Consider the following 24,448-nt stretch of genomic DNA (forward strand, 5'->3'; position numbering starts at 1 on the left):
TTTGCAAAGTATTCGCGCGCACTGCCAACGATCTCATGGCATTGAAAATAAATCAATATGAATGGGGAAATGTTGCAATGTGTGTACACCAATTGAGCACTTTTGCATGACATACGCCGCATGGTACGAAAGAGGCCAAGAAAAGCGCGCGCCCATCGAAGAAGTGCGCTCAATCGTGTTAAATTGTACATAATATGCTGTTTGTACATAAATAAACTCATGTGCAAAGTGGCGGAAATTGAAAAGGGCAGGAGGTGTAAGCGCGTGGAAGGCCTCCGCATATAGCACCGTGGGTGGGCTACCGGAAGTCCGATAGAGTCCAAGTCGAAGGTACCGATAAAGACCGCAATAAATAAAAATTTTCTTTAACATTCCGGAATTCAATGTGATTCGCACTTTGCGTGTGATTTTGCATTGCTCGGTGTGTCTGCAGGGCCACCCTCTCGAAAAAAAAATCGGGGAAAAAAAGGTGATAAAAGTCACAAAATGGAGTGACATTTCCTTCAAACGACAAAACAATAATTTAACCGGAAAAACGAATCTGTTTTCCGCCCTTCACACCCACACACGCTCCAAAGAGAAAATTCCTTCTAATCACGCTGCGATCTGTCCTACTTATTTTCTTTCACTTGCTGTGCGAAGGGTGGAGTTGCCAATCTTCTTAGATTAAAGATAAAATATTCGATAGTAAAAGACTTTAATGGAGAATTCTATACATAGCAAGGAAATTCTTTGAGGTTTTCTCTTCTTTCTCTTAATTTTTTTGAAGGAAAATTTTAATTATTTTTTGAAACATATTCATTCAATGAATGCCCTTCCATGCTATATATGGTCAAAGGGCATATCCAATCAATTCTCATAAAATTTCATCTCTTCAATACCTACATATAGTTCCCATTCACATTGGCCGTTACACTTGAGGGAATTATTGGTAAGTGGTCAAGCTTTTTGGGACTTTACTTTCTCCCCGTGGAGCTTTTTATCTTTCCCCACTCCCTCTCCCCCCAAAAAAACATCTTGCACACCCCTCACGCACCTCATCCATGTGTGCGGGGACATTCCCAAAGGATAAGCCCGGAATTGCCTTCGGGAGATGACGATGCGGAGAAAAATTGGGTTAATAGGAGTGTAGAACACAAAATTGCACTCCCAAAAAACACGTCACCATATCCATATTTTATCTCCCCGCCCTCCCACCCTCAGCCCCGAATAAACCACCCCCAGTTGCCCGAAGAGGCAATTCATCGAAAAAATATGACCAATTGATCTCTATGCTGGCAACTGTGCTGGGGACTCCGCAGGCTAAAAGTTCTCCATTAAGTATGGATGATTTGTCTCATTCTCATGCAAATTCCCAATTCGGAGAACAATTCTCGCCGGATATTCCCTCCTGCCACGACGGGAGGGAGGAACGATGAATCGGTCTGCCAGGAGAGTTTTAAGCATTTTATTTGTATGAGCGCACACCATGAGGAGGAATAGTGAATTAGTTGGTGTTCCACTTCGTGGCCAACACCAAGTATTGTAATCGTCGGATTTTCCGACCACCTCAGATCGGGCTTAAACTTGGTATGAGCACGTTTCAGACAACCCACATTCCAAAACTGGTGGTGGAAAATTTTTGATCCGGCCGGCCTGCCGTCCTGCCGGCCTGCCGGCCTGCCGGCCGGTGCGATATATTTTGCCTTATAGCTCGAGAACGGTAACAGATAGAGACTTCGGGTTTGAAGTTTTCTATAGAAATGTGGGTGTAAAATTTCATTTTTTCGCATTTTCAAAATCCAAGATGGCCGCCATCCGCCATTTTGAAATACCGTCTACCACTTCCTTTATAGCTAGAGGTGTGAAATTTTAGTATGTTGTAGAGCTCAGTGAAACATTTTCATCAATAATTCATACTTGAAAATCGGTTAAGCGGTTTAGCAAATATGGCGGCCTTAAGCAAAAAGTGTTTTTTCGATATATCTCGAGAACGGCTTGACCGATTTTGACCATCTTGGTATCAAATGAAAGGTTTCAAGAAGCCCTACAACTGTCTATAACATTCCAAGTTCCAAAAGCATCCGCAAGAGGCACTAAAATCAAAAACAAAAATTGCCTAACTTTAAGGGGCAATATCTCCGAATCCCCATTATCGATTTCCTTTAAATTTTGATATGTTGTAGTAGGACTAATAATCTTGCACCAGTCCGAAAATGAAGAAAATCTATGTCGCCGTTTAGAAAATATAGCCATTTGAAAAATTCTTGAATTTGAAAAGTTCTAAGAGCTATATCTCTTAAACCGCTTGACCGATTTTGCTCATCTTAGTATCAAATTAAAGGTTTTGCAAAACTCTACAACTTTCTAAAACATCATAAACTTCTAAAACGATTCCTTCAAGACGAAAAATGCCAAAAAATGTTTTTGTAAAACAAAAAGTCGCCATTTTGTGTTCTGAAGGTGACCTTGAAAATTATTGAAATTTATCTCAATTTATAGCCTGTTTTAAGACCTTTCCAAAACTAGTCAAGAAATTTCTGTAGGTCTTATAGAACCAAAGATATGACCATTTTTATCCATCAAATTGCCGAATTTTACAAAAAATCAATTTTGTCCACTAATTCTGCTCACAAATAGTATTACAACGCATAATAAAACTTCTACACGTTGTGGGACACCAACTCTTATAACTGGACGCGTTATGATTGACTTTTCACAGGAATAAAGAGAAGAAAAAAAAAAGAATTCCAAGGGAGGGAAATTTGTTTTATTTCCCAAAGAACAGTGTGTAAAAAAGTTCAAGAGAATTCCCATGAAAGTCATAGATGTGAGAAGACGATGATAGTGCAGAGGGTGCAAAAAAAAGAGTCTGTGAGAGTTTGGTGTTCAATTTTCTCCGAGACTTCTTCGCCATGAGAACACCCCAATTCCGTCGTCGAGAACTCCGAATGGCGGTATAAATATGCAAATTCCCTAGCAATTTGAAATTGGGGGGTGTTGTCGGAGCACTCACTCCCTTGCACCGGAAACATCCCTCCTGGCAAATCAATGTGGGATATACGAATTCAAATGGATATCCCAGCCTCTGTGTGTATTGATCCGTAAATGATCAGTCAAAGGGTGTGCATTCCATAAGAGGGTCCTCGAAGGCATCCTTAGGCACCTGCAGCACCGTACTTGTGTCCTTTGACTTGACCATCACCATTTGAATTGGATTGTTGGATGTGGGAACCAGCCTATTTGCTCAACAATCCAACACACACCACCACACAGCAATGCACTGTTCTCTAATTCAGGCGCATTAATTGCATTCTCAAACATGGTTTGTATGGCCGATATATCCGGATATATTTTAGAAACCTATTAATGAGATACATTCTGTTATAAATCTTTTCTTTTCTTTCCTTACAATTCGTCAGTAATAAGATTTTTGGTATTCTGGTAAAAATATTATAGGATTTTGACATTTTATTTCTATTTTTAATCGAATTTTTGAAGGAAAATTACTTTTCCAGGTTCTTCAAAAATCTTTCTGACATGTTCTTGAACAACAAATTCTTTGTTTTTCTTTTCTAGAACGACAATAGAACGATTTAAAAACACCCATCTGTCAAAATCTTACAATAACTTCTCAGTTTTTTAAAAGAAAAGAGAGGATTTTTAACAGAATCTACCCCTATGTTTAATATATAAAAATTCTTTTTGACTTTTTTTCTTTCTTTAAAGATTTTTTTAACGATTGTTCATCACTTAAAAAAAAACAATTTTTAACCAATACATTTTTAAAATTTCGTGAGAAATTCTAAGAATCTTTCTTTAACCTGGATTTGCTCGTACCGTAGTTAGAAAAATCTGATGGTTTGTTTTTTTTTTTCAAATAAAATCAAATTAAAAAAAAGTTTTAGAATTTTTGTAAGAAAAAAAAATTGTGGTTAAAAATTATATTTTCTAGAAAGTTTTACTCTCTCATTACTCTTAAAGTTTACTTTATGAGCATAAATAGTTTTCGGTTTTAGAAAAAATTTAATGGGTTCAACTCGAATTTGCCTAGAAAATTTTGAAATCAGACTTAACGAAAACTTCTAAATTTCCTAGGCAAATCCGGGTTAATTGAACCCATTCAATTTTTTCGAAAAACGAAAACTATTTATGCTGTTAAAGTAAACAGGGATTAATCAGGTTTGATAAGAATTTCAGCTCTTCACTTGCTATAACCCTTCTTTCCAAGAAAGGCCCATTTCAGGATCAATCAAAGAGGGATATTTGAAGGTGAAGAGACAAAAGGAAGGGCTTCAATAGAACAAGCTGGTTAATTTAGTAGCTACTGTATCACCTGTAAGGATCCCTTTCCTGACAGGTGGAGTAAAAAATTAAAGACTCCCTCCAACTATTTCCGATGAGGTTTTTATTATGTTAAAAAAAAACAATTCCTTTCAATTTTCATGTTGAAAGTTAGAAAAGAAAATATTTTCCACAGAATCAAACCTTTATTGAGCAAAAAAAAATCATCTCTTAGGAGGAAATCAATTTGCGCAATTAACGTCTAATGCAAGATAATTAATTTCTCTCGAATGCTGCATCCCGCGGAGTCTATTCCACGATGTGATTGAATGTGGTACGAGAAAGGAATTCATTGATGGGAATTTTGTCCCTCAGTGTGGCGTCATTGCAGCCATAGTGAGGTGCTTTAGCCAAGAAGAAAAAAAAAAGAGAACGAACCCGAGGTTCTCATTAGATTTCATGCAGAAATGCACTTTATCGAGGATTTTGCGTGCGTGTCGCATCGATTGGACGCAGAGGTGTGCAGAAAATCTCAAGGGTATGTTATAGCCACGAAATCAGGTGAATTTTGTATAAATATGATGAAATGGGCTGCGAAGCGATGGAAAGGTGGGTGGGGGTGGTATGATGGAGGCCACAGAGTAAGAGGTATAAATTCTCTACATATATACAAAAACTTTATGGTAAAGTGTCCTGAATGAAGGTGAAATTTTTCACTAATTAAATGCATCCAGTTGGTGGAAAAGTTTTCCCTGGGACCCGGAGTTTCTCAACCGAGGATTTTGCCTTCCCTCATCCCCTTCCCTCTCGCCTCACCTTGTGTCGCCTAGGAAGTGACATACAATAATAAGTGGAGAGGATCCTGGATGAATTCCAAAAGCGACAGCATCATTTGCCTGTGCAAAGTGCAAACATTTGTGTTTCAACTTTGAGATGGATTCATATGGAATGAGAAATATAATTCAGTTTCTCGCTACCCCCGTACACTTTTGAAAGTGTTGCGGGGAGGTGGGAAGGTACAGGGGTGGCTTCCAAATGTTGACGTGGAACATAAACCCATGGCACACAGTAGTGGGGCTTTACCCACATTCAAAGAACCCCACATGCAAAATCCAAATGCATCTCCTGGAGGTGAGTTGATGAAACTTTTCGAAAAGGGATTCACTGAGCGAAAAGCACTTGCTCACAAAATTATTGTATGTATGACGACTTAAAGTTAATCTGCTAAAAAGACTTAATGGAACTCGCAAAGTGCAGAAGGATGTCACAGCAGGAGATGAGGAAGTTTTTCCCGGTTTCTGTCGTTGATTTTAAGAAATTAAGGATTTTACTTTATTAAATTTTAAAGTATCTACACGCTTTATGGGAACTTTATGGTTTGTTTAGCAGCTCCATCAATTGCGGAGTTTCAAAGAATTTCAGTGAAAATTGCTTTTGCTTCGTTTTATTTCCGTAATATATTTTTAAATTGCATTAATGTTTCTTCTAAATAAATGGGCTTTTCTACGCATTTGATGTTTCTTTTGTAAAATTCTTCAATATTAACCTGTCGTATGCCGTGTTTGAAACACTGGCGAGCATGAGGGGTAAGTGACAGACCCCTAGGATTTTTCACAAAGTAAAGTTTTATTGATTTTTACAAAACTATGAGAAGTTTTTAGTAAATTTTACAATAAAAAATTATTTTTTGAAAAAGATATTTTAAGGCTTTCGAAAGAATGTTTTATTACATAATATCTTATGCTTTGTCTGAATAGTTAGGAAAAGTAATTTTTAAGTCAATAAGCTATATCACCGCTTAAAATTGTGATTTTTACTATTGAAATATACTGAGCTGAAGTTGGGCGAAACGCAGCCGAAAAGGATTGTATCTCGGCTAAGCCTTGAAAATCAATGAAAATCTAGCTCTATGGGTCAATGACTTACCCATCATGGCGTTTGTAGGGTTAAAAAAAGGAATTGGCGATATAAATTTTATTCAGCTGTTTTAATATTCGAAAAGGTAAGTTTAAAAACAAAATCTATGAGAAAACAACTGGGTTAGAGCTACATTTAAGAAAGTTTAAGACATATTTTGATTTTTAAGGGAATAAAACGTTATTATTGGTAATTTTTCCAAATAATCGTAAAGAACTTCTCATTAAGAAGTAATGTAGAGAAGCATTAGAAAGTATGTTGGTTGAGCTTTTTCTCTCAGTGCATCCAATGCAATTTCCCCAAACACGATGCAGAGGAAGGTAAGCTAAAAGGGTGTGCTTTAGTAATGAGTGTAACACCCTCTAATTGGTAAGAGAAATGCACATATAGTTCCAATTAGAAAGCACCATGAGATAATTCATTTTCCAATACATCAAGCATCAACCCACCCATACTTGACAAATCCCCATCTGTACCCACTAAAATATTTCGCTCATTTACAAAGAGAGTTGTACACAAAACACCATCAAAACTATTTTTTCATTCATAAACCTATGAGCATAAACCAACCCCCAAACCACCGCCAAAAACAGAGAGACTAAATAATTGATTCCCCCGCTCTCACCGGGGGTAATGGTGAAAGTTTTTGCATATAGAACCAAGTATAGCATGAAATGTGCCCAAAGTGGTTTAGTTTTCAACACGATTTCCCAACATGTCACTCACCATTGCGATATCCATAATACAATAACTTTTCCAATCGCCCACCCCGTACCCATTTTGAAATTCGATAAAAATCGTGGAGCGACAGAAATTAAATTTAACTTTCTTGCATGCCTGAGAAATTGTCCTCGTTCGACAAATTCAACAGTTCTTTGTCGTCAACACTTTTCCCCCAATGCATTCTTCCTTTTTTGTTGTTGCTGATGGGGGAGGTTGGAAAGAATAATGGCTCCTTGTTATGGTGAGATAAGAGTTCTTTTTTTTCCTACTGAACTCCTTTCCATCTCAAACACACATACATGGTGGATTTGGGATGTGGAGAATATATGCATTTTGCAGGATATTTGAAGAGGTAAAAAGAGTTTTGTATCAAGGAGGGGGAATAAAATTTGCAAAAGCGATAGAAGTGGGGATGATATGTTAAAATGAAAAGTTTTGCAATTTCCATGTTTGCACTCCTTGACAAAAGTTTAAATTTCACGTCACGAAGCATTAGTTTTTAAATATTGATACTTTCAAAGTTGAGAAAGTTGAATTAATTTAATTTTCTGCCTTCACGAAGAAGGAGTTTAGTCATTTTGATTGATTCATCCAACCTGATTTGTCTATTTTGTAGAATATTAAGCACAAAATATTATGTAGTCGGTTAAGGGAAGAGTTTTCGAAATTCTAAAGTGAAATTTTTACAATTTTGATTGATCTTGATCAGTTTATGAGAACTGACCTTTCTAGAAATTATTTTGAAGTTATATCTGGATTGACACCCTAAAAATGAGCTTAAATAATTCGACGCGTCCGTCTTTATTTTTTTTTTAAATATTAACCGAATTTTTTTTTGCTTTTCCGGCCGTCGCCAAGGTTAGAAAATTTCGTCCAAAAGATAGACGTATTTCCCAAAGCTTTCAACCCTTATAAGGGCCTTCCAAGGCAAGGGTTTCAAGGGTTTCTTGGTCGCTGAATAAGGCCCAATGTTAATGTTATAAAATTGTTTTTAAATGCATTTTATTAAATAAAGATATTCACCCAATTCTAGCCACTGAGGAAGGCCCGGATAAGGGTTCAAAGCTTTAGGAAAGACGTCTTTGTTTTGGACGAAATTATCTACCCTTGGCGACGACCGGAAAAGCAAAGAAAACTGTCTTACGCCAAGTTCAACACAAAGTTTATAAACCGAAATATTTTACCAAAAATCCGATCTAATGAAATTTCTTAGATTAACCTTCGCTCGCAGTTTTTTTTTAAATAATTTTACAGAGCCCTAGAACCTCTTATGACCTCTGGAAGTCCTCAATATTGATCTCTGATGATGACCTACCTAAACATGGAAATATCCTTCAAACATTATTGACTTTAAAATGTACATAACTGCAACCATTAAATGCCCCACCGAAATATCCAACATATTTACCCTCCGAAGTAGTCAATTTCCATGTTTTCTTTAGAGTGTGAAGTCCATCGTAAAAGTTTCATTCAATTTGAAACGAATCCTAATTTCGCAGCACAAAACTGTGTGGTTGGTGCGACGAATGGGTGGATGCAGGGGGTGTTAGTGCTCATCGCAATAACCCATATCCACTTGGGGGCCCTGAAATGCTGTAAATGCAAGCACACGGGAATGCGCCCTACATGCGAGACGGGGTCCAACTATTAAAATGTCAGCAATAAAATCCTCAGGGCACACACCACCCTCACCAGAATGACGCCGATGATGGGGCTCGTATGTGAAAGTATGCAGTGAGCATAAAACTATTGGAACATGAGTTTGCACCATTAAAAATTATAGCCTCGACATATGGCGGTTTTAGACGGGGAATTGAAGCGATGTTTGGTCGTCTGGCAAAATGCTCACTCTCTCTCAATTCACTCAATGTGCCACCCCTAACTTCCAACCCTCCAGTGCTGCCCTGGTCTGCCCCAAGGGGTGGGCCTTCATTTTTTTTGGAGTGGTGAGCTTGATGAGAAAACTGGGAAGAAGAATGGCTGAGTGTCTTGTCTATTAAATCCCGTGTTCCACCGCATATCCCTGTTCATCGCTCACACACATAACAACTTGAAGGAAAAATTCTCGGGTGCTGTGAGAAAATGCTGAGATAGCCAGGGAAGTTTGTGGTAGGGAGGGGTGGGTGGCAGCCGTGGATTCATCCAAGAATGTGAAAATGAAATTAAATTTTGAATTAATGCACCCACCATAGCTATTCCGGATAATACCGCAGCGCTGTCGAGGATGTGTGTGGGTGTGTTTACCCCATTAAAAATAGATCTGAAGATTCTATAGAGGCGAGAGAGCTTTTCACCCCCGTAGCAAGGCGGACTCGCCCCTGGGTCGGTGGCTTTCCCATAATCACAACGGAGACTCATAAAAAATTTCGAGACAGGCATCACGGGACCGTAAAGTATTTTGTTTGACGATCCAATGAAATTTTTATACCTTTAGTTCGGTAAAGACTACACCGTCAAGGGTTGAGGGGTAGAATAAGCGCAAGAGACGAGGGGGTGGGGAAAAAGCAGCACCCAGGTTGTACCCATGGGGTGGATCAAGATGTAAAAATTGTTGGCTTTCAATTCCACATTATATGGTCTCACAGTCATCAAAATCGACTTCCTCGGAAAATTATTACAGATAATTTGTAGGTGATCCTGGTAAGGTTAATTCGTACCCACCGATACCCCATATTTTGATGAAACTTTCAGCGAATTTTCCGCACCAAGGTGCTCATTTCAGTTCAAACACGTGAATTATTCATTGGCGACAGTTGAAAGAAAAAATTCTCACCCATTCACATTTCATCCACCTTTTGCTTTCTTTGCCTTGAAAATAATTAATGAGATGATAAACTCACCAGAAATTGCGCTTTCATTGAAAAAATATAAGGTATATAAATATGTAAAGTAAAATATAACGGTAAAATATAAATATATATTGTTGTATGTTTAATTAGTACGGTAACTATTTGGCGCCCCGCGAAGCGGGGCGCCTTATATAAAGGTATATAAATATAAATGTAAATGCAAAGTAAAATATAACGGTAAAATATATATATATATATATAGCTGCAAAGTATAGATTAAGCAGAAAAGGGAATGTACATGGTAAGTTTCACTTACGGGCTGTGATTCTTCCTTCAGAGGAGTACTCTGCGTTAAATACCACTGCAAAGTTTAATAGATAGCTACATGGTACAGATTAATCAGAAAAGGGAATGTACTGGTAAGTTTCACTTACGGGCTGTGATTCTTTCTTCAGAGGTCAGTCTAAGTGTGATATTTGATATAAGTTTGGTGGTGCAAACTCTGGGGGAAGGCTAACTCGCGCATTGGCTGTGATTCGTGGCGCGAGTCATCCTTCCCCAGAGTTTGCACCACCAAACTTATATCAAATATCACACTTAGACTGACCTCTGAAGAAAGAATCACAGCCCGTAAGTGAAACTTACCAGTACATTCCCTTTTCTGATTAATCTGTACCATGTAGCTATCTATTAAACTTTGCATTATATTTAACTTGGCCTCTGAAGGAAGAATCACAGCCCGTAAGTGAAACTTACCATGTACATTCCCTTTTCTGCTTAATCTATACTTTGCAGCTATATATATATATATATATTTTACCGTTATATTTTACTTTGCATTTACATTTATATTTATATACCTTTATATAAGGCGCCCCGCTTCGCGGGGCGCCAAATAGTTACCGTACTAATTAAACATACAACAATATATATTTATATTTTACCGTTATATTTTACTTTACATATTTATATACCTTATATATAAGGCGCCCCGCTTCGCGGGGCGCCAAAGAGTTATCGTATTAATTAAATAAAAAATTAAAACCCTTATATCTCCTGAATGGCTCCATAGATTTTCTTAAATGACCTATTGTTGGAAAGGTCTTGACCTCAGCTATAACATACTCAAATTTTAACGAAATGCATAGTGCAGTTTTTGAGATATTTAAACTTAAAAATTTTGGATGTGCAAAATATTGACTTTAGCGCCTCTTGCGGTCATTTCTCGAAATTGCAATGTTCTAGACATTTGTAGGGCTTCACGAAATCTTTTATTTGCGCTTGAGTTGATTAAAATCGGACTTGTAGAACCCGAGATATGACATGCTAACTTTGGAAGGCTATATCTCGAGAACGGCGACATAGATTTTCTTCATTTTTGGCATGGTGATAGATAATATAGTCAGCTATAACATATGAAAATTTGAAGAAAATGCATAGTGTAGTTTTCAAGATATTCACCGAAAACTCATCGAAAATTTTGTTTTTGATTTTTGGCCCCCTAGCGGTCACTTTTGAAACTTCGGATGTTCTAAAGAGTTGTAGGGTTTGTTGAGAGCTTTCATTTGAGCCCAGATTGATCAAAATCGGTCAAGACGTTTTCGAGTTATGGTCGATTTTCGATGAAAAATTGTCACGGCCATATTGACTAAACGGCTCGACCGATTTTCGAAAATGAGGTATCGTTGGAAAGGTATTGATGTCCCCTACAACATATAAAAATTTCAGATTTTTAGCTATAATAGCACCGGAGATATAGCGAATGGCGGACGGAGGGGAGGGGGGGTGGATTTGACTTCACCATCAGACGACATCAGGCCGATATACTAACTTTGCCGTTGACCGCATGTCTCTATCTATTACCGTTCTCTTGTAATTAAGCGTCAAACTCCGGCCGGCCGGCCAGCCGGCCAGCCGGCCGGCCGGCCGGACGGCCGGACGGCCGGAAGAATTTTTTTTTGACATACGTTTTTTGGAATGTGGGGACCCTAATTCGTGCTCATCCCGAGTTTGAGCCCGATCTGACGACTTTGCATTTTAGGTGGTACACAGAAGCTGTGCTATTCTTTTCTTCGAAAGAATCACAGCTAAAAAAGTTTTACGCTAAACTCATTCACGAATAATTAATTAGACTTTTTTTCTTGAATTTAAATTAAATATTTATTTTGTCTTTTCACTGTAGAATGGTGGGAAAATATATTAATTTTTTTTAGATAATTCTAATTTTCCAAATTTGTTTTATTAATATATTCAAAAGAAATTTTGGCCAAAAACTTTTTTTGGATCATTTTTATACATACAATAGTGTTAAGCAAAATGTTTTATTAGTTTCAAAACGTTTACTCTGATTTTTGACATTTCTTGCTCAATCTTTAACTTTTTTTTTTGTGAACGTTTGACATTTATTTTCTTACGATAGACTGTTCTTTTTCATAATGTTTGTCTGTATTTTAAAAATTTGAAAATCTCTTAATAAGTTTTTATTATTTAGCCTGGAAATTTTTGATCTCTCTTGAACTTTAAGTGTGTTTTCTGCATCCCTCTTGCCTAATTATGGAAGTGTGTTGTCTGAGATGTTTGCCAGACTTCAATCCTATAGAAACTTTAAGGGTTCAAGCCCCCAAAATATAACTTTTTGCTATTCTACTGTTTCCCAAAGAATTTTATGTAGGGGAACGTGGCCCAATTGCGACCGCCGCCCAATTGCGACCTCCCCTTTTTCTCGTAAATGACGAAATATTATAAAATTAGTTTCACTACATTATGAAAATATTATAGTAAAGTAATGTTAGCGCCTAAAATAAATTAATTTGGTACACAACAGGACGAATTAAAAATCAAAATTCATTTTCAGCACTTGGCCGACATTTCCTGATTTTAGAAACTAAGTTGATATGAGTTTTTTTTCCCACTATTATGTCTCATATTATGCCGCGTTTCTGTACCTTAGAGGGTCTAGTTTATTACTTGATTTACAATTTTTTGAAAGATTTTAGGTATTTTAAGTAATTAAGTGAAAATGTAATACATGCAAAATGTTCTAATTGCGACCCCCAAAATGTTCCAATTCGGACCGTCTATTTCCACCATTCACCACGGTAAAGCAGTCGCGCATGCGTGTAGTGGTGTGGAAGTGTCTTTCTCACACAGACCGCGCTGTGTTTTGATTTCGGGAAAATCAATATTTTTTACGTTTCTTGCAAGTTTTTTCGCCGTGAAAATGTTCCTAAAGCCAAAGGGGAGTGCAGTTAGTGTAATTTACGCATTCCTCAGAAGAATTTTCGTGGATTTTCTGCGAATTACGTCAGTGAGTGCGCAATTGTCGGTGTGTGTGAAAGTGTGTGTGTGTAGTCACCTCAAGGGCGAAATGTAAAAACAAATGTGGGGAAAATTGAAAATAAATTCTTGATTTTCCGGTTTTTCCGTGTAATTCATGGCGTTTTTCCTATTTATAGTAGTGATAAAAGTGATCTACTAATGAAAAACCCACAAATTACGGCAAAAAAGGGGGTCGCAATTAGAACACTCGGGGGTCGTAATTAGAACACCGTGGTGAAAAAGTGCAATTTTAGCAACTTTTTTTAATTCGATTATTACTCAGAACAGGTAAGAGTTAGAATATTTGCAACTATAGAACTAAGTTAGCCTTTTAAATGACCTTTCCAATGGTACCAAACTTGGATAGATTTAATTCATTTTAATATGACTTTTTTCAATCCTTCTGAAACAGAATTTAGGGGGTCGCAATTGGGCCACGTTCCCCTATTAAAAAAAATTCACACTCACTTTCTTAAACTCTTTAATTTTCCCCCGTGAGTTATCGACATTATTTCCACCTTATCAGCCTCAGACATCTCCGCAACATTTGGCGATTTGACCGATAAGCCCCACTGCACTGTTCAAGTTTCCTTTCCCCAAAATAAAAGGCAGACTTTTTCGCAATAAACAGGTGTGTGTGTGCACGAATGCACGAGAGATTTTCCGTGTGGAAAGTCGCGAAAAACATCCCGTCCACAAAATTCCATTCAAGTCGCGTCTCGCGTATTATCAGTGCGCTGCTTTTTATCAGTGTTGCCACTTTTTCATGTTGTTTGTGTTATAATTATCGTGCATTTTGAACCTTCACCAATGCAAAAAGTATTTTCCAATCCACACGGGTATTCATGGCAATTGCCATCCACCGTACACTTCGTCACTCAATTTGCCAGCTGTACAGATGCAGCGGCGCGAAATCCTCGGGCTCACCAAAGCGATTTTCCTGGAAATTGCCCGAGTCACACAAATAAATTTAACTGGAAAACGGAGCTTTTCCAACCAAGCAGGGTTGGTCGCAGATAAAAAAAATCCAAGCGATTTTCTGTGTGTTTGGGGGAGGGAGGGTGGGTGAAACTCTCGCTCTCTCTCTCTTTGGGAAATCCAAAGGCTGCAGCGTGGTGGATTGTGTGTTGGGGAAGGGTGGTATGGCAAAACCCCACCACAGTAAAAGAAGCGACCGAGCATTGTGTGCATGGCTCGAAGCAGGATATTTTATGAGGCTTGTAAGCTTGACACGAACTTTCCGAAATTTCCCATGACGCTTTCCACTTGTATTGGGCCAAAATGGAAATACAGTCGTTGGGGGAATAAATTGAAATAAAATTCCATTCTTGGGGAATCAATTGCCCCCGAGGATTTATAGTTGGATGCCGACCCTTTTTCGCATATATGTACGAAGGAAACTCCGGGTAAAAACATACACCTAATCAGTTCATCGCTTTTCGACTTTGTGCCATCGTGCTGGAAAAATTGTGGTAGCTTTTTTTTTCCATGCAAGCGTGGATTTGGAAATGAAAATGAACTTTTACACCACCCCCGCAGGTTACTTTTAGTCCTTCCGCTTTTATTTCATTGTTTCAGTTGTTTTTTTTTTTTAGAGCGGAAATTCAGAAAATATGGATGCAATTTTTTATTTGTTTATTTTTAGGGGTTGATGGTGAAAGTGGAAGTACTCAGGTGGTCTCAAGTGGGTGGAAAGTTTTCCACACCCACTCATATTAAAAAGCTGCAATTTATCAGTTTTATTTTGTAATTCAAATGAAAAAAAAAAGTTAAAATTAAATGAAAATTATATTATTTACATTTCAACTATCTATTTCCGGGCCTAAACACTACTTCAAGAAGCTCTAAGAATTCCCACAATTGCTACTTATACACAATACTTGACACATAAAATGTAATTCAAAAGCTTTTCACAAGCGAAAGCTCTTAAAGCCTATCATGTTACATTTTGTGGTAAATTTTCCTACTCAAGTGCAACAAAATAATCCATGTCAACTCTCACCAACTTTCACTCCGATACTTTTTTTTTGTAAATTTCCTCAAGAACTTTGATTACATTTTCTTTGAGTTTAGAAAATTCTCTGACATTGAGTGATTTATCTATTTGATTCCGTATTTACCTCGATTGCGGTGAAAATTTCTTGAGAAAAAAAAACCCAACATGGTGTTCTTATCGCATTGGAGATTACGAGTCTCATGACAGTGCCGTGTTTATGAGTTTATTTTTCCATCTTCAATATAAATTGCTGAATCAACAACGAAAATTCATTGATAAGTGGGAAGTGTTTATTCGACGCGCTGTTTAAGCATCCCCGTCGAGGAACTTTTCGTGGGTGGGAAGAGGTCGATGAGTGGCAGAATTTCGTCATATCGACTAAATCGGGCGTCAATCTAAATCCAACCGAAAGGTGTTTAGCATGAAAAGTGGAATGAACTTTCCAGTCAAGGTGGAGCAATTTTCCTTGATTGGGTGTACTTTTATAAAAATTTTTAGGGAGGATTGGAGCTAAAGAGATCAGAAACGGGTTAAGGAAAAACACAAAATTTCATATTTCCATACGAATGTAGAGAAAGGTTGTCTGAGAAAGGGCAGAAAATTTCCTAAAAAATTGATCTGTATTTCTAAGTTCTATCTGGTTCGGAAATGTCAGATTTTGAGCTGTCTCTAAACGTTAGACGATTTTTACAGCTAGATCTCCATTACAAATTTTCTTTTTTTATTTTTAAAAATTTATATTTTCATGATAAGAAAGAAGTTAGGCTTTAGTTTTCTTAAATCGGGTCATGATTTTCCAAGCTATGATAATTTTTTATGTTAGACCACGGTCTAGCTATTACCTAGTCCTATACATCGTTTATTTATATAAATAAAAATTTTTGACTTAGGGGGTCAAATTCTTTTACAATAATAATTGTAAAGAGATAAAAAATAAAGAAAAACAAGAAATTTAAGAAAAATTTCATGTGCATGGCGTGCGTCCGTCCCTGATAAGCGATACGAAGAGCATCGAATGGAAATTCGCATTTAGCCATTTGTAAAGGACTAGGTAGACCGTGTTTAGACTTTAGTTTTTCAAGCTGTCTGAAAGTTTTAACCTAGGCCTAAGTACCTTTAAGGGGGGTCTCTTTTGAGAGCTGGTGAAATTAAATATTTTAATTTTTCTTGGAGTTTTTCTTAAACTCGGTTTTCAAGTGTTGGTGACATTTAAAGACTTATCATTAAAGAGTAAGAAAATCACTTTCCGCCATCTTAGATGCGACGCCATCTTGAGATTTTCCTCAAAACACAAAGGTAGGTTTTTCTCAGGATCTACTGGATAGATTTTGATGGGGTCAAAAGCAAATGAACGAGGAAATACCAATGCAGATTTTGATGTAGCGGAATTTTGAATTTCCTTTCTGGGGCTGAGAAAAGTAGAAAAATGTGACTTTTTTCAGATATTTTTGACGTTTTTCCACTTTTCTCAGTCCCAGAATGAAAATTTAAAATTCTGGTACATCAAAATCTGCACGGGTATGTCCTCTTTCATTTGCTTTTTACCCCATCAAAATCCATCCAGTAGATCCTGAGAAAAACCTACCTTTGTGTTTTAGGGCAGTTCTGCGGAAAAGTCGGAAAACCACAAGATGGCGTCGCACCTAAAATGGCGAAAAGTGATTTTCTTACACTTCAATAACTACGCTACAAATGTAACCATAATCGGACATCCAAGTTTAAGGAAAACCCCAAGAAAATGACAACATTAAAAATGTGTAAATTCTAACAGATTTCCCAAGAGACCCCCCTTAATAACAACTTAGGTTTTTTAACCTAAGCCTACGTTTTTTTTTTAAATCTCGGCCTAATATTTTTATGCTGACCTAAGGTTTTGGTTAAGATAAAGTTTGTAGGTCAGACTTAAGTTTTTAAGGTGAAGCTTTTAAAGTATTAAATTAAAAACAAGCTTAAGCAAAGCTAAATGCATTTTTGAATGATTTTTTTCGATTTTTGTTGCGTTAAGACGACCAGGTACATTTTTAAACATCGTTGAAAAGGCCCGATCTTAAAGAACTCAGGCTTGACTTGAGAACTAAACTAACCAGACTTAGCATAATAGCATAAATTCTGTTTTTTTTACAATTTTCAATTAACTTATTAGCCGACTTATCAAAAGAATTTGAAGAATAAGAATTTCTTTGTACATCATTATGAGGAATGTTCCCCCTTGACTCTTGGGTATGGTTCCTCGCGCCACAACACATGACTTTTTTCCACACACCGGGTTCTTTATCATTGTGATTTGGGACTGAGTGTGAGGGGAAAAGAAAAATATATATACATATAAACCATATAAATGTAAATGCAAAAGTAAAATATAACGGTAAAATATATATAGCAGTATAGTATAGATTACTAAGAAAAGGGAATGTACATGGTAAGTTTCACTTACGGGCTGTGATTCTTCCTTCAGAGGCCAAGTAAAGTATATGTAAATGCAAAGTTTAATAGATAGCTGCAGAGTATGGATTATTAAGAAAAGGGAATGTACTGGTAAGTTTCACTTACGGGCTGTGATTCTTCCTTCAGAGGTCAGTCCAAGTATTATATTTGATGAAGATTGAGGTGAAATGTGGCAGAAAATTCAAATGTGTCATAAATTGGGGGTGGCAAACTCTGGGGAAGGCTAACTCGCGCATTGGCTGTGATTCCTGGCGCGAGTCATCCTTCCCCAGAGTTTGCACCCCCAATTTATGACACATTTGAATTTTCTGCCACATTTCACCTCAATCTTCATCAAATATTATACTTGGACTGACCTCTGAAGGAAGAATCACAGCCCGTAAGTGAAACTTACCAGTACATTCCCTTTTCTTAATAATCCATACTCTGCAGCTATCTATTAAACTTTGCATTTACATATACTTTACTTGGCCTCTGAAGGAAGAATCACAGCCCGTAAGTGAAACTTACCATGTACATTCCCTTTTCTTAGTAATCTATACTATACTGCTATATATATTTTACCGTTATATTTTACTTTTGCATTTACATTTATATGGTTTATATGTATATATAAAGCGCCCCGCTTCGCGGGGCGCCAAAAGTTTTCAATCCTACTTTATATTTTTATGTATTTATATACTTATATATGTATATATAAGACGCCCCGCTTCGCGGGGCGCACAATACCTATATATTCACCTTTTTTTCATACACTTATATGAATTTAAAATTTCAACATTCATTTACAAAACCTCACATAATAAAGATCTGCTCAAAATCGGATTAGTAGAGCCCAAAATATTATATGCTAACTTTAGAACGCTATATCTCCGAAACGGCTCGATAGATTTTCTTGAATGACCTATCGTTGGAAAGGTCTAAACCTCAACTATAACATACTAAAATTTAATCAAAATTTATGATCTAGTTTTTGAAAAATTCGAGTTTAAAATTTTCGAAAATTTTGTTTTTGATTTTAGGGCATCTTGCGGTCATTTCTCGAAGTTGCAATGTTCTAGACATTTGTAGGGTTTTACGAAACCTTTCATTTGCACTTGAGTTGATCAAAATCGGACTAGTAGAACCCGAGATATTTAATACTAACTTTAGAGGGCTATATCTCCAAAACGGCTCGATAGATTTTCTTAAATGACCTATCCTTGGAAAGGTCTTGACCTCAGCTATAACATACTAAAATTTAATCAAAATTTATGATTTAGTTTTCGAGATATTCATCGAAAACTAATCGAAAATTTTGTTTTTGATTTTAGCGCCCCTTGCGGTCACTTTTGAAACTTCAGATGTTCCGAGGGGTTGTAGGGTTTGTTGAGAGCTTTCATTTGAGCCTGGGTTGATTAAAATCGGTCAAGCCGTTTTCGAGTTATGGTCGATTTTCGATAAAAAATTGTGGCGGCCATATTGACTAAACGGCTTGACCGATTTTCGAAAATGAGGTATCGTTGGAAAGCTCTTGATGGCCCCTACAACATATCAAAATTTCAGATTTTCAGCTATTACAGGGGCTGAGATATAGCGAAAACAAAATTTGGGGGTTGTCCAAAATGGTGGACGGAGAGGAGGGGGGGTGGATTTGACCTCATAATCGGATTTCTTCCATCTGATATATGAACTTTGCCGTTGACCGCAAGTCTCTATCTATTACCGTTCTCTCGTAATTTAGCGTTGTAATCCGGACGGACGGACGGCCGGACGGACGGACGGACGGAAAAGTTTTTTGGAGCATACGTTTTTTGGAATGTGGGGACCCTAATTCGTGCTCATACCAAGTTTGAGCCCGATCGGACAACATTGCATTTTAGGTGGTACACAGAAGCTGTGCTATTCTTTTCTTCGAAAGAATCACAGCTAAAAATGAGCTGCGGCGGATCGATAAGTGTAATCGATTTGTCTGGCTGGTGAGCAATCTAAGTTTAAGGTAGGTCATTTTATTTAACCTCCAAAAGTAAATTTCAAGGTTACACCGCGAGCGAGAGAGATGAGCTCCGGAAAATGCTCTTCGTACTCGCATGCCAAAATGTTTATGTCTGTCGTCTGGAGGAAAAGTCGAGAGTCGAGACGGCTCCTTTATATATAAAAGTTTTCTTCTCGCACAGAGGAGTGGAAGAAAACTAAAGTTGTCAAGTAGGAATGGTTGGAAAATTGATTTTCACTCGTTTTTCTCACACAGCAGTTACACACCGAGGAAAGTAAGCGGGACAGACGTGCGGAGTAGCGCACGGGGCGGAGGAGTGGAGAGAAAATCCCCAGACAAGGACATAGACATAACTTAACTTCATATTTTTCATAGGGAAACACACTCATCGCGCGGAGGAATTACTTAGACATTTCTCCACGATCAATGAACTCCACTCCATCAGGCGGGATGTAACCACCCAAAAACACTCCTCACGCTCGTGAATGCTCTATGCGGAGAATATGAAGGTCCTTTCGTTTGGCGAGCCATGGTCGTTTTCGTAACAATTGTGGAATTATTGCGAGATTGATAATGGACAGGTAAAATGCTATTGTCTGCTTGCTGCACATCCCACCTGCCCTCATCCCTTTTCTCTGCACCCATCACACCACATTACCTGCCCAGACAGCTGCAAATTCCCATTTCGTATACCCCTTTTTCTTTTCCCGCCACACCCCCACAAAGCCGCTTTCTCTCAGCAAGAAAAAAAAAACCAGCAGCAACAACAACGAAAAAATCCTCCAATTGTCCTAGTCTTCCATGGCATTGCAAACCTCAAACTCCCAAAGGGACTCTATACCATACAAAACCCTTTTACCTGTGTCCTTTGCCAGGTGACATGAGCAGAAAAAAATGAGCCACAATGGAATTGTTTTGCATTAAGAAATAGCGACATTCGAAGGATTGCATTTATTATTCACACTGGAAACATGCTGAACTGCTGAATGGGAGTGTTTCATTGCTCTCCGCAAGCACTTTAACACTGTCCCGGGAATGAAATTTGCTAGAAAATTTATGCTGAGTGGGAACTCTATTTACCCAATCGAGATGAAAATAGATTTAAGAGGACATTTGTCTGGCATTAAATAAGATTCTCCTCGGCAGTTGAGTGTTTGTAATACTGCAGCCGTTGCGATGCGGTTTGTGTCTTTAAGGACTTGTGTGAGAGATCTCAAAATATGTTGGATTAAATGCGAAGGAATTTTTTTATAGCTGAGTTTTTTTTTCTCAATAAATGAATATTTATGAAAAATTTATTATTTATTCATTTTTGTGAGGAGAAACACAGAATATGGGTAAGGGAAGCAACCAGGGAGGATGTTTTGGTGTTTAAACATCCTCTCAAAGTCCAGTAAGTTCAGGATTTTCTTAAGAGGTCAAAGCAAATTATTTTCATATTAAAATTTATAAAGTGATTTTCCAACGTGTAGAGACAATAATAATTTACCGGATTTTTCGTCGGTTAAATGAGGGTTCTCACCCTTTCTTCTCTCTGTAGCCACTGAAGAAAGCTCCGAATGAAGTCTAAAGCTCTAGAAAACGTGGGTTTTCTGGGTGAGGACCATCATTTAACCGACGGAAAACCCGGAAAATTATTTTAGCTGTGTTTCTTTCAGACACAGCTTTTGTGTACCGAGCAAAATCGAAAGTCGTCAGATCGGGCTCAAACTTGGGATGAGCACGAATTAGGGTCCCTACATTCCAAAAAACGTATGCGCCAAAAAAATTTTTTTCCGGCCGGCCGTCCGTCCGTCCGGCCGTCCGGAATCAATCGCTAAATTGCGAGAGAACGGTGATAGATAGAGACTTGCGGTAAACGGCAAAGTTTAAATATCGACTGGAAGACATCCGATTATGATGTCAAATTTTACCCCCCACCCCTCCGTCCGCCATTTTGAATAACCTCAAAATTTTGTTTTGCCTATATCTCAGCCCCTGTAATAGATAAAAATCTGAAATTTTTATATGTTGTAGAGGCCATCAATACCTTTCCAACGATACCTCATTTTTGAAAATCGGTCAAGCCGTTTAGTCAATATGGCCGCCACAATTTTTTATCGAAAATCGACCATAACTCGAAAACGGCTTGACCGATTTCGATCAACTCAAGCTCAAATGAAAGCTCTCAACAAGCCCTACAACTCTCTAGAACATCCGAAGTTTCAAAAGTGACCGCTAGGAGGCCAAAAATCAAAAACAAAATTTTCGATGAGTTTTCGATGAATATCTCGAAAACGCCATTATCGATTTGCTTCATTTTTTGATATGTTATAGCTGACTATATTATCTAGCTCCATGCCAAAAATGAAGAAAATCTATGTCTCCGTTCTCGAGATATAGCTTTCCAAAGTTGGCATGTCATATCTCGGGTTCTACAAGTCCGATTTTGATCAACTCAAGTGCAAATGAAAGGTTTCGTGAAGCCCTACAAATGTCTAGAACATTGCAAGTTCGAGAAATGACCGCGAGAGGTGCTAAAGTCAAAATAAAAATTTTCGAAAATTTCGAACTCGAATATTTCGAAAATGCTGTTATCGATTTACTTCATATTTTAATATATTATAGTTGAGGTTAGGACCTTTCCAACGATAGCTCAAACTCGAAAATCTATGGAGCCGTTCCCGAGATATGGCCTTCCAAACGTTTCTTAGGGTATGACTTTTCAACTTTTCCCGACTTTGAGCGTATTTAAACTAATTCGCGTTCTAGTTTGCTCTCACAAAATTGGTACACTGAAAGAAACACAGCTCTCGTAAGCTTGGTCAGCTTACCCGTACATTTAAAAATTATATTCAAAAAAAAATTAGAAACATTTTTTTTAAAATAAATTAAGAAACTTAAAACGTTAAAAATTAACTTCAAACGTTAGAAGAAAAACGTCAAACGGTTGTAAAGAAATGTCAAGTAGTTTTTAATACTTTTCCAGCGTGTTACACCCATTTAAATAGATTTCTGGCTAAGTTAAGGACATTCTATATTTCAATCCATGTGACGTTTCGAAGATTGATCTCTCCTTCCTCAGGTACGCAAATGTCTTCCTTCAGGAATAATTCAAAAAATTTATTTAAAAAACTTATAGAAAAAAAACGAAAAAATATACAAAAATAGCGATTTTTTCTAAATTTTTTTATTAATACTCAAATTAATCACAGAATAATTTGCAGTCCTTTAAGGGTTAAACAAATTATACCATGTTTGTTGTTTTCAGTGTTAAATCAATGCATATTCATCATTTTATTTCAATTTTAACATCAATAGATAATCACAAAAGTGCATGGTAATTGTGAAACTCTCTCATTGAGATTAAATAGAGCTTCATGTCATATAATAATCTTGAGTAGGTATCTCATGAGTGAGGTAGGAGTTTGTGAGTCAAACCCCCATATAATGAAACTCAATAGAGGCTCACAAAAGCATCTTGTTAACTTAGCTCTATGGGAGAGAACAAGGGTATTAATAAGATCCCAACAACGTGGATATAGGAGAAATTAACGAAGCATTGAGAAAATGCACAAACATCTTCACGTATGTATTTCCTTAATACCAACCCTGATTCCCTTTCATAGTCACTGAGTTAGAATTTTAGCCCCTGTGTGCATTCCCATCTCGTGTGTCAGATCCCACAAAAGATGTGTATCCCATACAATACAGCGATATGGGTATTGGATATATGGTTGATCCATTGTTAACCCTGTGTTTACTCATACGGTGAATAAGGTGGTGCTATTCACCCGTCAACCGGTGCGGAGACACCTTTTCCCGAAGGTCTAAGCAGAATCAAATGAGCTATGAATAATTTCATAAAATTCCAGAGTCTTTAATCATCCCACCTTTCGTCTTCTTCATACCAACAACACAACATCACACCAACAACAACAACAGTTCACCCTGCTTAGCCATCGTCTCTGAGACTATCTATGTATATGTACACAGTAAATATATAGATGGCAAAGTTCGAAGGGTAGGTGGAGAGCATGTCTTGCAGAAGAGAAGAGAAATACAAACAACAAATGTACCTGCATCCGATTACAGAAATTGAAAAATGAGCTCAACTCACAGGTATTCCGGTGATCTCTCTCTCGCTCTCTTCTCCGTCTATTCTCCCATTCCTCATTCAACCATCCAAGGGGTATCGACGTGAGGAATGGTAGTGAATTGAATATTGCTCGGCGTGCCATCAATAATGCCAGAATATGGTGAGTGCTCCTGAGAGCCATACCGACAGAATGTACTACAGGGAGGGATGTAGATTGACACCTGAAACATCCTGGTTGAGAATTATTCAAAACACAATACGGGGTTGGGAGAGCATTGACAGTCATTGTTGGTCACTATATACATACATTATGTACATATTGTCCTGTATCTCAGAAGGTAAGTTAAGTCCCCACACGATACAACATAAGAAAATCTTAATTTTCAACTAAATTGAAAAGCAATTTACTTTATAATCTATTCATTATTTTGATTATTCATTTAATTAGGTCAATCAATGTTATTAGGACAGATATGTGAGGTCATGCAAAGCTATGCAAGATTTAACACTTTGGGGACTACCGATGGACGCTTTAAGGCGTCCAGTTCACCGTTCTTCAACTCTAAGGTAGGTCAAAGTTTAGTTTTTAATTAGGCATAAGATTTCTAGGCCAGGATTAAACTTTTTTTTAAGACAGGCCTAAGTTTTTAGATTCGGTCCAAGTTTTTCAAACTTAGATTAATATTTTTTAACTTGACTTATTTTTTAAAGTTTAGCCTGATTTTTCGAGTTACATTTTAGTTTTTTAAGGTTATACTTTCAAGTTTTTTAAGAATAGATCACTCTAAATTAAGAATGAAAACATTTTAGATGATTTCTATGAATTTCGATATTTGAAGACGATAAGGTCCATATTTTAATCGTTTTCGGTCATTTAAATAGGTAAAACTCATACAAAAATACATTTAGTCGTGATTCAGCCTAATCTAGCTTGAAAGTCTTAA

Source organism: Lutzomyia longipalpis, chromosome 1 (assembly GCF_024334085.1).
Source record: "Lutzomyia longipalpis isolate SR_M1_2022 chromosome 1, ASM2433408v1".
Taxonomy (NCBI): Eukaryota; Metazoa; Arthropoda; class Insecta; order Diptera; family Psychodidae; genus Lutzomyia; species Lutzomyia longipalpis.